The following is a 14717-nucleotide window of genomic DNA, read 5'->3' on the forward strand; positions in this document are numbered from 1 at the left end:
TATATATATATATATGTATATATATATGTACATATATATATATATGTGTATATGTATATACATAGTGACATTTGCCACTGATTTGCTTTAAGCAATACAAAATGTTAAACTAAATGTTTACTGTATGACATTGGAAGAAAATATCAACTTTGTAATACCTTCAGTAAGGACTGATAAAACTACTTGACACTCTGTTTTAATAAAAATGGTAACGACAGCTTCTTGATTTGACAGTGATTAGTTGTCATTTGACTAATTGGCCTTAATTCACCCAAAATGAAGAAATAATTATCGAAATAATGTTATTCACCCTGCGCCTCTCCCTCTTCACATTCCCTCTGAGGTCTCGTTATGAGTCGTAATGAAGTGACAGACAGGAAGTCAGATTATAGGCGTTATTGTGGCACCTCGTCTCCTCTGATCCCAATTCAATTAACAGATTATCTAAGGGCGGTAATTTCAGAGATGATTCCCTCCAGGTAGTCTCGTGCTGCTCCATTCCCGGCAAGAGAACTCAAAACTTGTTCTTCTTGTGTAGGAGCTGACCTGATTCTTTAAATCTAAAGTGGAAAACTCACTTATAATATCAAAAAGCCAAGACTTTTAGGTGAAATGCACGTTGCCTGTCACATTTAATTCCAGAGTTTTGGACAAAGATCATCTTTTGATGAGAAATGTTGGATTTAAAGGTGTTTTGGTAAACCTTATAAATGATGTATTTTGTGAGATTTGCTCAGATAATGTCTTGCAAATAACTGTCTCACACCAACAAACTGCCCCAGCTCATCAGCTGGTTCTTCTTCTACGCCAATTAACCATAACATTATGAACACAGGTATAAACTTAAATTTCACATTTCTCAGAGCCCAGGCCTTCTTTTAGATCAATCACACCCTCAGCACCTGTACACCTTTCAATTAAGAGCCTAGTATTCCTTGTAGAAATGCATGGGGCACACCATCTTTCATCCCGGGGTTAAGATCCTCTCATGTTGAATTCACAGAGTCGTGGCCATTTTGACCAACCTTAAAAACAACACTACGATCAACCTGTCATACACAGACAGGGTTAGTGTCAATGGTTAATGCAAAAGTTTGAGCAAAAGTATTGTGGCCATGCTTGATGTATTGGGAATCACTCTCAGCTTCTACAATAAGAACTTTTTTAAGTGTGTGTATGTGTATGTGTTGGGGGTGGTGCGGGGGGTGATGTAAAAATAACATTGAAACTCCTCATTAGAGAGTCTCTAAACTAAGAAGAAGCTATCATAAGTGGTTGCGTACTCTGAGCTATTTATTTATGCTAGCTGCACTGCTTCAGTTTTCCGTCAGCCTCCCACATTTTTCTGTGTTGCCTTAAAGTTGCTACGTACTTCCCAAGAAGTAAGACATCTGTTCTCACTCACGTGGTTGTGAGATGCTCTTTGAAGCATTTCATACACAGAAGAGAACCTGTAGCAAGAAGTCTCGGTTACTTGTCCGACTGTGCAGACGTCACATGTAAGCAATTCAATTCAGTTTATTTAAATAGTGCCTAGTCACAACATAAGTTATCACAGGGCACTGAACAGAAACATTCACATACAGTATAAATGCCAATTAGTAAAGTTATCTATCAAAGGAAGGAAGGAAGGAAAGCAGACTGTGTTGAGTTTTCATTTTGTCGCAGTCTCCCATCCTGAGCAAGCATAAAGGCAACAGTGGAAAGGAAAAACTCCCTTTAACAGGAAGAAGGACAAGTGGCCATCTGCTTCAACTGGCTGGGTTTGAAAGGACAGGAAGTAGAAACTGACACAAAATGACAGGTCCAGAATGGAGGCAAGCAGGTCCTTCACTAGGAGGAAAGATCAAGAAAACATATTGAGATAGAAAAAAATACAAATGCAAGTTATTCATTTTATGAAATGAGGTCAATTTGACCTCTAGTAGTCTAAACCAATAGCATAACTAAGGGATACCTCAGGAAACCAAAGCCAACACTAAATATAGGATTTATCAAAAAGTAAAGTCTTAATCCCAGTCTTCAAACTGGACAATGTGTCAGCCTCACGGACAGAAACTAGAAGTTGGTTCCACAAGAGAGGAGCCTGAGAACTGAAAGATCTTCCTCTCATTCTGCTTTTGGAAACTCTAGGAACCGTGAGTAAGCGTCAGAGTCAGATATTCTTAATTGTCATTCGCACCTCATGTGGTACATGTGGTGGAGCGAAATTATGTACACAGGGTCCCAGTTACATCCAAGAATAAAATGTAAAAGAAAAACAGTAATAACATCAAAGATATGAACTAAGAAAAACATCAACTAAATATACACTAAGCACTCATAACATAAAAATTTTTGTATTGAACACTTTTTGAAAACATAAAAAAACTTTACGTCGAACATCAGCACGAACATGAACATGAGTCTGTGTGAGCAGATGAGCATGAACACATAAACATGGAAACAGATCAGCAGCAACATGAAACAGATCAGCAGCAACATGAAACAGATCAGCAGCAACATGATGTGATTTTTTCACAGTGATTATTCTGGTTAGAGATTCATGAGTCTAACAGCCTCAGGGTAGAAGCTGTTCCTCCTGTTCCTTAATGCTTGTCATTCATGTGCACACCCAAGTACTTGTAGCTGGAGACCACTTCCACCACAGATCCTCTTATGTTCAGGGGGGTGTAGGTGTTTTTGTTCCTTATGAAGTCCACAATCATCTTCTTTGTCTTCTTCACATTGATGTGAAGGTTATTCTCTCTGCACCAGCTCTCCAGGTGTTCCACCTCTTGCCTGTAGCTGGACTCATCATTGTTTGTGATGCATCCCACCACCACACAATCATATGTGAGCAGAGTAAACAGGAGGGGGCTCAACACACATCCCTGGGGAGAGCCAGTGCTGAGGGCTATGGTGGAGGAGGAGACGTTGTGGATCCTCACTAACTGTGGTCTGTTTGTTAAAAAGTCTAGTACCCAGTTGCAGATGGAGGGGCTTAGTCCTAGTGTGGATAGTTTGTCCATCAGGGTTTGGGGGATCAAAGAGCATACAGATGTAAGAGTCTGTAGTGGACCAGTGTGGACCAGTAAGCCTGCAGTCAGAGAGAGAAGTGCTCTGTTAGGAAAATATGGAATGATAAGATCTTTAATATAAGATGGAGCTAGGTTGTTGAGAGCTTTGTAGGTTAGAAGTAAGATTTTGAATTCAATTCTAGATTTGACAGGGAGCCAATGGAGAGAAACTAAAACTGGAGAGAGATGATCTCTCCCAATAACTCCAGTTAAGACTCTGGCAGCAGCATGTTGGATCAACTGAAGACGTTTTAAAGAAGTATTTGGACACCCAGATAATAAACCATTGCAATAGTCCAGTCTAGACGTGACAAATGCATGGACCAGTTTTTCTGCATCATCTTTAGATCAAATGTTTCTAATGTTAGTGATATTACGCAGGTGGAAGAAGGAGGTTCTAGTAACGTTTTTAATGTGGGGGATAAAATACATGTCCTGATCAATATGCAGTCTGTGTGTGCATGTGTGTAAGTTATAAACTTTGGAAAAGACTAATAGTCTTGCACAACTTTTTCCATGTTGCCACTCTGAATGAATGAGGCATCTTCTCCCTTCACTTCACTTTGCCACATCCAATATGGCAGGGACAACGACGTACAATTCAGCGCTCCAACATGGCCGCCACGTTGTTTTGTGAAATTGACGTCATGCGGCATCCATGGCTCTGACTTCCGGCGACGTTCTAGCTCTAGTTTATGAGTAAGAACTCGGAAATCCAGATTTATGTGTAAAAATGTCATAATTTACGCGTTCACGTGATAGTGCACGTACATCTTAGCAGGCATGTAGATTTTAACACTTTAGGGCTCGCAGCAGTTAGCGGAACTTAATGTAGTCTGGCACCAGATTCTCGGGGACTCAAAATAACATAGGACACTTCCGGTTCGCCTTTCAGGGTAAGTTGTGCTTCAAAGTTAAATCTTAATAATTGTGTTTATTTGTGAACATGTTGCTACTTTTATTTTTCTGAACTTCGCATAGCATGAAGGGTGACTCGGTTCTGGTTTCTGTCCGGTCCACGGAGCTAAAAGGGCGTTTGTTTTAACGGTAAAACCAAAGCATTAAAAATAACATCATGTTCGAGTCGTGCTCAAGAATCCAGGTAGACAAATCTACAAAGTTAAGTCTGGTCCTCCGGACACTTAGAAAAATGTTCTTGAGCAGTTTGCAGTGGATTTTTACCTACTTACTTTACGTGACTCAGGTCTTGGCCAGAATAATGCTCTCGTGAAATAAATTGGCTCTTTAAATCCATCTTTATCTATTTATCAAGTTTAATTTATATATAAATTTAACCACCTACCGCTGACCAAAGAGCTGTGCATGAAATAGCAAAAAGGCACAAGACTATAAAAAACAAACAAAAAACTTATATTAATAAGAACTTATTTTTTAAACAGATCAAATGGCTTGTTACAATAAAAACCAGTTATTACAAATGTGTTTTATGGCAACACCCAATGCAGACATGTTCCTGTTTTTAGGTTTCTACACCGCCTTATAATCTAGCTGTTTATCGCTACTTTTCCTTTTAATTATCCTTTTAATTGCCATTTTATTTTAATTTGTTTCAAACAATTGTACGCATCCTTTATGACTGTCCACTGTTGTCATGACTCTTTGTTAAAATCAGGTGTCTCTTGTAAATGAGTCCCCGAGGCTCAATGGGACTAACGTGTAGAAATAAAGGTTGAATGAAAAAGAGATGAGACTTAAAACACCAGCAGTTTAAATCTGTCTGGTTTGAAGGCTCAGCTGGTTCCACTGCTGAGTTGAGCTAGTAGCTCCACAGACGGACGGTGTATGTACAGGTGTCTCTTGTAAATGAGTCCCCGAGGCTCAACGACACTAACCTGAATAAATAAAGGTTGAATGAATACGTAGACGCCTCATTCAGTACTGAATTGTGAACTGAATTTGGGGAGTGGTGGCGCAGAGGTTAGACAAGATGTGCCTGTGATTGGAAAGTCGCAGGCTCAACTCCCGATACCGTCAACATCAAAATGTGGGTGGAAAGGGTGAAACACCCACACCTGCCTCCACCCTCATTCGCCCCACTCTGGGCCCCCTGAGCAAGGCACTTCCTTAACTCCCACCATCTGCTCCTGAAAACAGGTCTCTCTTGAAAATGAGTTCTTGTGACTCAATGACTTCCTGTATAAATAAAGGGTAAATGAAAAAATGAAAATGAATCGTATGTCGACGTCGCCGCCATATTGGATGTGGCAACAGTGAAGCGATAGAATATGCCTCATTTACTCAGTGGCAACACGGAAGACTGTTCTTTTCCAAAGTTTATAACTTACACACATGCACACACAGACTGCACAAACTGGCCACCAATATCATTTGAAGAAACTATGCTCTCTAGTTTGTATATTGCTTAAAAGTATAGTTTCCCCAAATGATCGGAATTGCCAAAGAATATAGAGGCCAAGGCCACCATTGACCACCCCCTGGCTCCTCCACTGCACCTGATTGTGGATAAAACTGCTCCCTCCACTCGCCAGGATCTGTCATTCTGCACTGCCTCAGACGAGATTAAAAAACCTCTCTCTGTTCTTCTACACACAGTTTAGTAACTCCTAACCACTTGAGCATCTTGCACCAAAAACATCAAGGTTTATTCTCATTCTGTTTATTTCCAGACCAGAAAAACACTAATTTCCAAAACGACAACCATTTACAATCCAAACTCCTCAGTGATGAGGGACATCGGTGTACCGCTTGTCCTTTTTGTATTCTTTCAAATATAACATATTGAGCAAATGCACTGATTGGACACTTTGGATCTCATCTTCCTGGTAATTAGGAAACACCTCACCTGCTGGGGTTTGTTGGGTCTCAGTTTGATGTCGGTCTTGGTTCGTTCCAGATGTGTGAACCAGAAGAGAAGGACCTGTATGCAGTCCTAGGTGCCAGCCCCTCAGACTCAGTCCAGCAGCTCAGACACAGGTACCAGCAGCTGGCATTAAAGGTAAACCAAGTGTTCAGTTATCTCAATAATCAGTTTGTATATCGTTGAGTATGTTGAAGAAAATGACTAAGACTTGAGCATTGATTGGTTTGTTTTAGGTGGTGAGAACAGTAATTTATTGTTTCTTATTATTTAAAAATCATAAAAACTGCAAATTTAATTACTGTGTAGTGAAACACTGAGACAAGTTCTTCTTCTTCGAAGAAAAGATATATAATAAAACTCTGAAATAAAGTCTGACAAGGTTAAGTCAGGTCCTCTGGATAAATTTTTCCCAGAATATTGTTGTATGGTTATATATAATATATATATTTCAGAATATTGTTGTATGGTTATATATAATATATATTAACCTGGATAAATAAAGGCTAAATGAAAAAAAATATATATTTCAGAATATTGTTGTATGGTTATATATAATATATATAGTTCAGAATATTGTTGTATGGTTATATATAATATATATAGTTCAGAATATTGTTGTCAAGAGGACCTGACAACCTTGTTAGATTTTTCTGCCTGGATTATTGAGCAGCATCAAGACACATAAATAGAGTACTGTATTGTGAGTTTTTTAAGTTATAACTGTAATCATTTATATATATTCAAAAAAGCGTTCAATACAAAAACAACTGGACTTTATTTGTAACAGAAGACGTTTCGCTCCTCATCTGAGGAGCTTTCTCAATTCAAAGAGCAGAGAGTATATATACACACACACACACACACACACATATTTACATATATACACACTGCCTGGCTGAAAAAAAAGGTCACACACTAATATTTGGTTGGACCGCTTCAGCTTTGATTACATCATGCATTCACTGTGGCATTGTTTCGATAAGCTTCTGCGTTGTCACAAGATCTATTTCCCATCACTCTGGAACAGGGTCCATCTGGACTCATCAGACCACATGAGTAGACAAGATGGCGTCAGTGTGTAGTGCTTGCCATACGTCGCGCTCTGCTTTGGTTTTTATGTTTGTTAGTTGTACAGTGTGTTATGCAGTGTGTCGACGCATATCTGCATTATGATAGTCGGACACTTTTGGAGCTCCGCAGATTTGCAGAATTGCAGAATTGCCTCGGAGTTTCTCCACAGCGGTCGGGACTCTGTCCCTCTGGCCCTGTCCGGGATACCTGCCTTCCTGTGTCCTGACCCTGGCCCATCTCCCCAGAGGAGACGCCGCAGACGTCGGGGAAAACGCGCTGGAGTTTTGGTGAAAATGAGGCACCGTGTGAATTATTCTGCCAAAGATGATGGAGCTTGTCCTGGATCTGGATCTGATCCTCGCCTCCTGGACCTGTGGTGCTTCTGGGGTTCTGCTCTTAGCCAGCTACCCGCGCACCCAAACCATGTAAACAATGGGAGTTGTCTACCGTCGTGGCACACGACCCGACCTGGAGGTGCTGATGTTCAACATCTGCGGCCGCTGGTGCACGCTCCCTCCACCGCTGCTGGCTCCACTTTGGACTGTATCAGGATGTGTCTGGTCAACGCAAGATCCGTTACCAACAAAACTTTTATCCTCAGGAACTACTTCCAAGATCACGATTTGGACTTTCTCTGCATCACAGAGACTTGGATGTCTGTCGGTGAGTCCAGTGCCTTGACAGAATTATTACCCCCGGACTGTCTGTACTTCAACGCCCCGCGGCCATCAGGTCGGCGCGGTGGTGGATCATTAACAATATTCAAATCAAGCTTTGACTGTAAACAACTGCCCATCCCGGTTTCCTGCTCCAGCTTTGAGCTGAGCGTCTTTGGACTCGGCCATTCGCCTTCGAAAAATAATAATTGCCAAGTCCTCATGTGACAGTTCGCTGTGGCGACCCTTGACGAAGGAACAGCTGAAAGAAGAAGTAGTAGTTTGCTTATGTCATTTTACATTATTCACTCTCCTCCTTATAAATCTTTTCCACTCGAGTTGCAGAGGTCAGAGGTTAGGAAGAGACCCGAGGACAAAAGAGTCCAGGTGACACTGCTAGATTATTTGTCCTTTGCTTTATTTTTTTAATCATGTGAACAGTAAAGTTGTTTTTAAAAACCTATATTTAATGAGAATTTACAGAGAACGGGGGATAAATGTTGTAATAAAATGCAGCTTCGGGTCGGTTAACCCAGTCAAGAGTGGAGTCAGCTCCAGCTCTGTGGCTCAGCGGTCCTTTCACCTTCAGCCGCCTCTGCAGGTCAAAGGTGAAAAATTCTTCTTCTGGGTGAAAAAATGCATTCGGACTTTACAAAATAGATGATTTTTTCCTTATAATCTTACGTTGACTTCTGAAGGTGATGATTTGCAAGTCTGCACAGAATAAAATGTGTCTCTGCAGTACCACCCGGACCGTCGTGAAGACGTTTCTTCAGAAGCTCCTGCTGTGAACAAGTTTGTTGAAGTGCATTCAGCCTGGAAGGTTCTCGGAGAACCGAACACCAGAAGACAGTACGACTCACAAAGAAGAGGTTAGTTGTAACTTTTAACGTTACGTTCTTTTTTCTGCTCAAAAGTAAGTCAGACAATTCTAATTATCATCTACCACAAACATTTATAACTATTTTTACAACTTAGAAAATCAAATATAAACAGTACATTTCCTAAACACACGTACAAATGTAGCAAACTGCAAATACAGTGGGGCTTGAAAGTTTGTGAACTCTTTATAATTTTCTATAATTCTGCATAAATATGACTTAAAGCATCATCAGATTTTCACACAAGTCCTAAACGTAGATAAAGAGAACCCAGTTAAACAAATGAGACAAAAATATTATACTGGGTCATTTATTTCTGGAGGAAAATGATCCGATGTTACATATTTGTGAGTGGTAAAAGTCTGTGAACCTTTGCTTTGGGTATCTGGTGTGACCCAGAGCTTTATCACACTCATACACTGATGGACACACATCGGAGGCAATGAGGGGTTCAGTGTCTTGCCCATGGACACTTCGGCATGTGACTGCTGGTGGAGCTCCCCAAGACTTAAACTGGAGTACGACTGTTCTAACTACTCAGCCGCCCGTGACAAAGGTGACAAAGTGTAAATCGCTTGCATGGAAGTTGGCAGGCAACATGCATTCCTTCAAGGAATACCAGGCCTTGAGTTTTTTTTACAAACTGTGCCTGTAAGGAGTTGTACCATCACTCCCTCCCTGCAGACTAATTAGAAGCAGACTGCATGGAAGCCATTCACGATCACCTGCTGCCATTCCCTGAGCCATTACTGCGTCTCCTCCCAGCTGAGCCTGACCACACCCAGCCTCTGCAGCTGCAAGCTAATCGCTAGTTGCCACAAAGAAAGTCTACAAATGAGCTTCCAGAGTCTGAGTTCACATTAGAGCTGCTTCTGCTGTGGCTTATTTACTGTTTGAGCATGATGTTGCTGCACCTCGCCGTGCCCCTTGCTCTCCTACTCGTGGAACAGAATAGTTCTTATTTGCTTTGCAAGGTAACTAGTTTCACCTTGTGTCTTGCTGACTGTTTAAATTATTTATGTATAAACTACAGACACAGGAGCCATTCAGACAGATACATACTTTTATTTGTCCCTAAACTGGTTTGCAGCATGGTGAGCAGGCATTTATATAAAGGACATACATATACAATCATGTTAACATCCATCATGAGGATCTTAGGGGATATGTATTATCTGCTATGATCTTGTTTGCCTTCCACATAACTCAGTCCAAGTATATTTTTCCATACTCTGCAGAGTGGTCCCTAACGGTTTGCTGGCTGTGGTTAATAAACTTCTCAAGGATTTCTTCTGAGCCTCTGTAGCATTGCCAGACCAACAGATGCTACAAAACGTTGAAATACCCTCAATAAAAGCAGAATAAAATATTAAAAGCATTGAGTTATTGACTCTAAAAGACCTCAGTTTCTTTAAGAAAAAAGAGCATCCTCTGCTGGGCCTTAGTGCTAATAAACTCATGAAATAATTGGACCAACTTTTCTGTTTAACATGCATCATGTAGTGCTATTTTTAAAATTCTGTACATTTTATCTAATACAAGTCTTGAGTTACATAAATTATTATTTTTATTTTTTTTTAATTAATTTCATATTTACTTCTGCTTTTAATTTTTAATGCGTTTTTTTAAAATTCATGAATGTATTCTTATGTTTAAGTTTTAAAGATGGATTTATATCTAGAGGTGTTCAACTCAATTACACAAAAGGTTAAATTAAACTTTGCATAAGCTGAGGTCCAAATCTGCTAATATTTATTGAAACAAAGGGAAAATGTGTTTTTATGTCAGAATCTATTAAAAAAAGGGACATTTTCTCCAGACATCTTGTACAGATGTCAGAACAGAATTACCTTTCAATAAAAAAAATAAAACCTATATTTTTTTAGGACATGCATATCACCCATCACCTTTTATGCCAGAGATGTAAAGTAATATCTTGTGTGGAAAAAAACGTAGTTATATCTGAGTAGCACTCAGAGTTTGTGCGTTAACAACGCAACTTTTATACCACTTCAAGTTTTGGTTGAATAACTGTTAAACTGACTGGGTTTTTTAAACTTGTGCTACCTGTTACTTGTGGTTTCTAGAGTTTCCAAAAGCAGAATGGGAGGCAGAGCTTTCAGTTATTTGGGTTATAGAACCGCGCTGCTCCAGGTGTCTGCATGTTGGAGCAGCTCTGCTACTTTCATTCTGAGATTTTGCTTTTGGAAACTTTAATGCCTCTTTTTCTGGATGTAAATCAAATTTTTTGGATGGTTGTTTCCTCTGGTATCAGATGCTGTGCAGCTGGAAGGATTTTTACTGAAACTTTTTTAGTTTTGGTCATTTGTTATGATGCGTAACCATGACAGCAAGGTGGTTATTACAACTGGGAGCTGAAGATAAGCATCTCAAAAGCTCAAATAATTTCTCAGCTACAGCCCCCAAATCTCAAATGAGTTGAAAAGGAGGCGCCGTAGATGCATTCCCATCTCCTTGCCGGCTATACTCGAGTGCCTGACCACTGAGATCCTGGAACTAGCAGGTATCACGGCTTGTTACAGCAGGAGGACAGGATCGTCCCCCAGCACCTGCAGCTAGCTGTCTGCAGCGACAAGGAGCTCGGCAGACTGCTGGGAGGAGTGGCCATCGCTCTGGGAGGAGTTCTGCTCAGCATTCGGGCACTCCTGCTGGACAGAGGAACCGAGAGACCAGCTGAGTCTGGGTGGACGGATCGGATGGCATCTGTGGCCAGTTTCTTCGGATCCGCTGTGGGACGGACCTTTACAAAAGCTCCTTCCTGTCTACAGCCATCAGGATCTATAACATCTCTTAATGAAACGAGGATATAAAGTTACAACAACATTTAATTTTCCTTTGGGATTAATAAAGTATTTTTGAATTGAATTGAAGACTTTCCTTTTCGATAAATCCTATAGTTAGGGTTAGCTTGGATTTTCTGAGCTATCCCTTAGTTATGCTGCTATAGGCTTGGACTGCTGGAGGACAAACTGACCACATGTCCTCTCTCTGCTGCTGTTTTAATTTACTCTACTCTTCCTGTTTGTAATTATTTTTATCTTAACTTGTTTTTGTCTTTCCTCTTATAGAAAATACACCTGGACTATAGAAAGTACACCTGGACTATAGAAAATACACCTGGACCATAGAAAATACACCTGGACTATAGAAAATACACCTGGACTATAGAAAGTACACCTGGACTATAGAAAGTACACCTGGACTATAGAAAGTACACCTGGACTACAGAAAGTTCACCTGGACTATAGAAAGTTCACCTGGACTATAGAAAGTTCACCTGGACTACAGAAAGTTCACCTGGACTATAGAAAGTACACCTGGACTACAGAAAGTACACCTGGACTACAGAAAGTACACCTGGACTATAGAAAGTACACCTGGACTATAGAAAGTTCACCTGGACTATAGAAAATACACCTGGACTATAGAAAGTACACCTGGACTATAGAAAGTTCACCTGGACTATAGAAAGTACACCTGGACTATAGAAAGTACACCTGGACTATAGAAAGTACACCTGGACTACAGAAAGTTCACCTGGACTACAGAAAGTTCACCTGGACTATAGAAAGTTCACCTGGACTACAGAAAGTTCACCTGGACTACAGAAAGTACACCTGGACTACAGAAAGTACACCTGGACTACAGAAAGTACACCTGGACTACAGAAAGTACACCTGGACTACAGAAAGTTCACCTGGACTTGTTATTCTGTTTGTCTGTTCCTCTCAAACCCAGTTGGATGAAGCAGATGTCCTCTCGTCCTGAGCTGGTTCTGCTGGAGGTTTCTTCCTTTTAAAGGGAGTTTTTCTTCCCACTGTCTCCTCTGTTCTTGCTCAGGATGGGAGACTGTGATGAAGTTAAGATTCAACACAATCTGCTGCTTCTTGAGAGAGAAAACTTTTACTAATAGTCTTTTATGATGTTTGTGAATGTTTCTGTTCAGTGTCCTGAGACGACTCGTGTTGTGACTCGGAGCTACAGAAATAAACTGAATTGAATTGAATTAAGCTGAACCCGGTGTTAGCTCATACAGGCTCAACACAGAAACACTATCTCACACTTTCATGATTTAGGCTTTCTAACTGGGGCAGAAAGCTGGTCTCCTCCATCAGGCACCAACTCCGTCCCACCCCACCCTGAACGGACCCCAGCTAAAATTCAAAACGGAGACTTTCCTGCTGCGAGAGATCAGTGCTAACAGCCCTGCGCTCATCATTCCTCCTAGTGTAAATTCTCACTAGTTTAGCAGCTAATATACCTCACACAGTGTAATGCTAATTAAAAGATAAGAGAAATTTAACACTAATTATTTCTTTATGGCTGTTAAAATATACAACTTGATAATGACTGTTTCCTCAAGAACGAACTGCTAAAAAAATCACTGTCATTATTCACCTGACACATGGCACCGCAAGACCACTACATGAGACGTTCAAAACTGAATGTGGAAGAGCTCTTCAAGAATGTAGTAAAAAAATAACTTTAGATGTACAAAAATTAATCTGAATCTGTCTAATTGTGTCAACTCTTAAGACTTTTAAGTGATGATCAAACACAGACGGTAAATAAGCAGTGAATAGTGCATGTAACGGCAACAGTGAAGCGTCTACAAGAAGGGACAGAGCAGACTGTACTTCTTGAGGAAGCTGAAGTCCTTCAACGTTTGCAGCAAGATGCTGCACATCTTCTATAAGTCTGTTGTAGAGAGTGCTATCTCCATCCATCCATCCATCCATTCTCTTCCGCTTATCCGGGGTCGGGTCGCGGGGATAGCAGCCTAAGTAGGGAGGCCCAGACTTCCCTCTCCCCAGCCACTTGGTCCAGCTCCTTCTGGGGAATCCCAGGCCAGCCGAGAAACATAGTCCCTCCAGCGTGTCCTGGGTCTTCCTCTGGGCCTCCTTCCGGTGGGACGTGTCCGGAACACCTCACCAGGGAGGCCGGAGGCATCCTAACCAGATGCCCGAGTGTCCAGGAGGCATCCTAACCAGATGCCTGAGCCACCTCAACTGGCTCCTCTCGACGTGGAGAAGCAGCGGCTCTACTTGAGTCCCTCCCGGATGATCGAGCTTCTCACCCTATCTGTAAGGGAGAGTCCAGACATCCTGCGGAGAAAACTAATTTCGGCCGCTTGTATCCGAGATCTCGTTCTTTCGGTCACAACCCAAAGCTCATGACCATAGATGAGGGTAGGAACGTAGATCGATCGGTAAATTGAGAGCGCTGTCTCTTCTGCCATCATCTGCTGGGGGAGCAGCACCAGAGCAAGTGACTTCAAAAAGATCAAGAAGCTCATAAAGAAGGCTGGCTCAGTTCTGGGGACTCCTCTAGAACCTTTGGAGATGATTGTTCAAAGAAGGATTCTTCATAAAATGAAGAACATTATAGACAACCCTCAGCATCCTCTTCATCAGACTGTCATACAACAACAGACTGTCATACAACAACAGAGTGTCTTCAGTCAGAGGATTCTTCAGATCCAGCCCACATCAGCATCTAGAACAAGTCTTTAATGAAACCAGGATGACGAGTTACAACAACATTTAATTTACCTTTGGGAGGATTAAAGTAAATTTGAATTTAACTGAATTCCTGACGTATGTGAGGTTAAGATGATCAGTTTTTAAAGGTCGTGTTTCAGGCGTTTTTCCACTGGTCCCTGTTAAAAAATGGAAGATGACTATTTTAGGGCTCCTAAAATGTTTCTGTGCAAATGAAGAAACAAACAAATGTTATGTTGCCTGTGTGACTGGCCTCTAAGTGTCATTTCACAGTCCTGGCCTCTTCTGGACCCTGCTACAGTATCTACAGAATAAATCTGAGCGTTCCATCCAAACAAACCAGAAGCACAAAGTTTTTCGAGTCACAGTCTTCCCTCACGTGATTGAATAATGTGGACCGTCTCCTGCTACAGCTTCAACTTTAGTGCTGCTTTCATACTTTACAGAACAAGAACTGAAACAAGACAGGCCGGTAGATTCTACAGTCCATCTGGAGGACATGGCATGGGACCAGGGTAATGACACATCATCTACAACTAACACAAACTTAAAATCATAAGATTAACTGCAGGACTGACCACAAATGCTGCACAGATCTGAGGCTACACTGACCTTTTAATGAGCCACAGCCCCTAACGTTGCTAGAGAGGAACATCTATTTTAGCTGCATCACATCTCAGACACCG

At 41.1% G+C, this 14717-nt stretch overlaps 1 protein-coding gene across 1 annotated transcript in view; it reads right to left on the reverse strand.

The window, feature by feature from the left end:
• LOC119415374 (paired box protein Pax-6-like) overlaps positions 1–14717 on the reverse strand; it is a 66795-nt gene that overhangs the window by 278 nt on the left and 51800 nt on the right. The gene's annotated exons all lie outside the window — the stretch shown is intronic.

The sequence above is a fragment of the Nematolebias whitei genome, chromosome 10, assembly GCF_014905685.2.
Source record: "Nematolebias whitei isolate Nwh7 chromosome 10, NemWhi1, whole genome shotgun sequence".
Taxonomy (NCBI): Eukaryota; Metazoa; Chordata; class Actinopteri; order Cyprinodontiformes; family Rivulidae; genus Nematolebias; species Nematolebias whitei.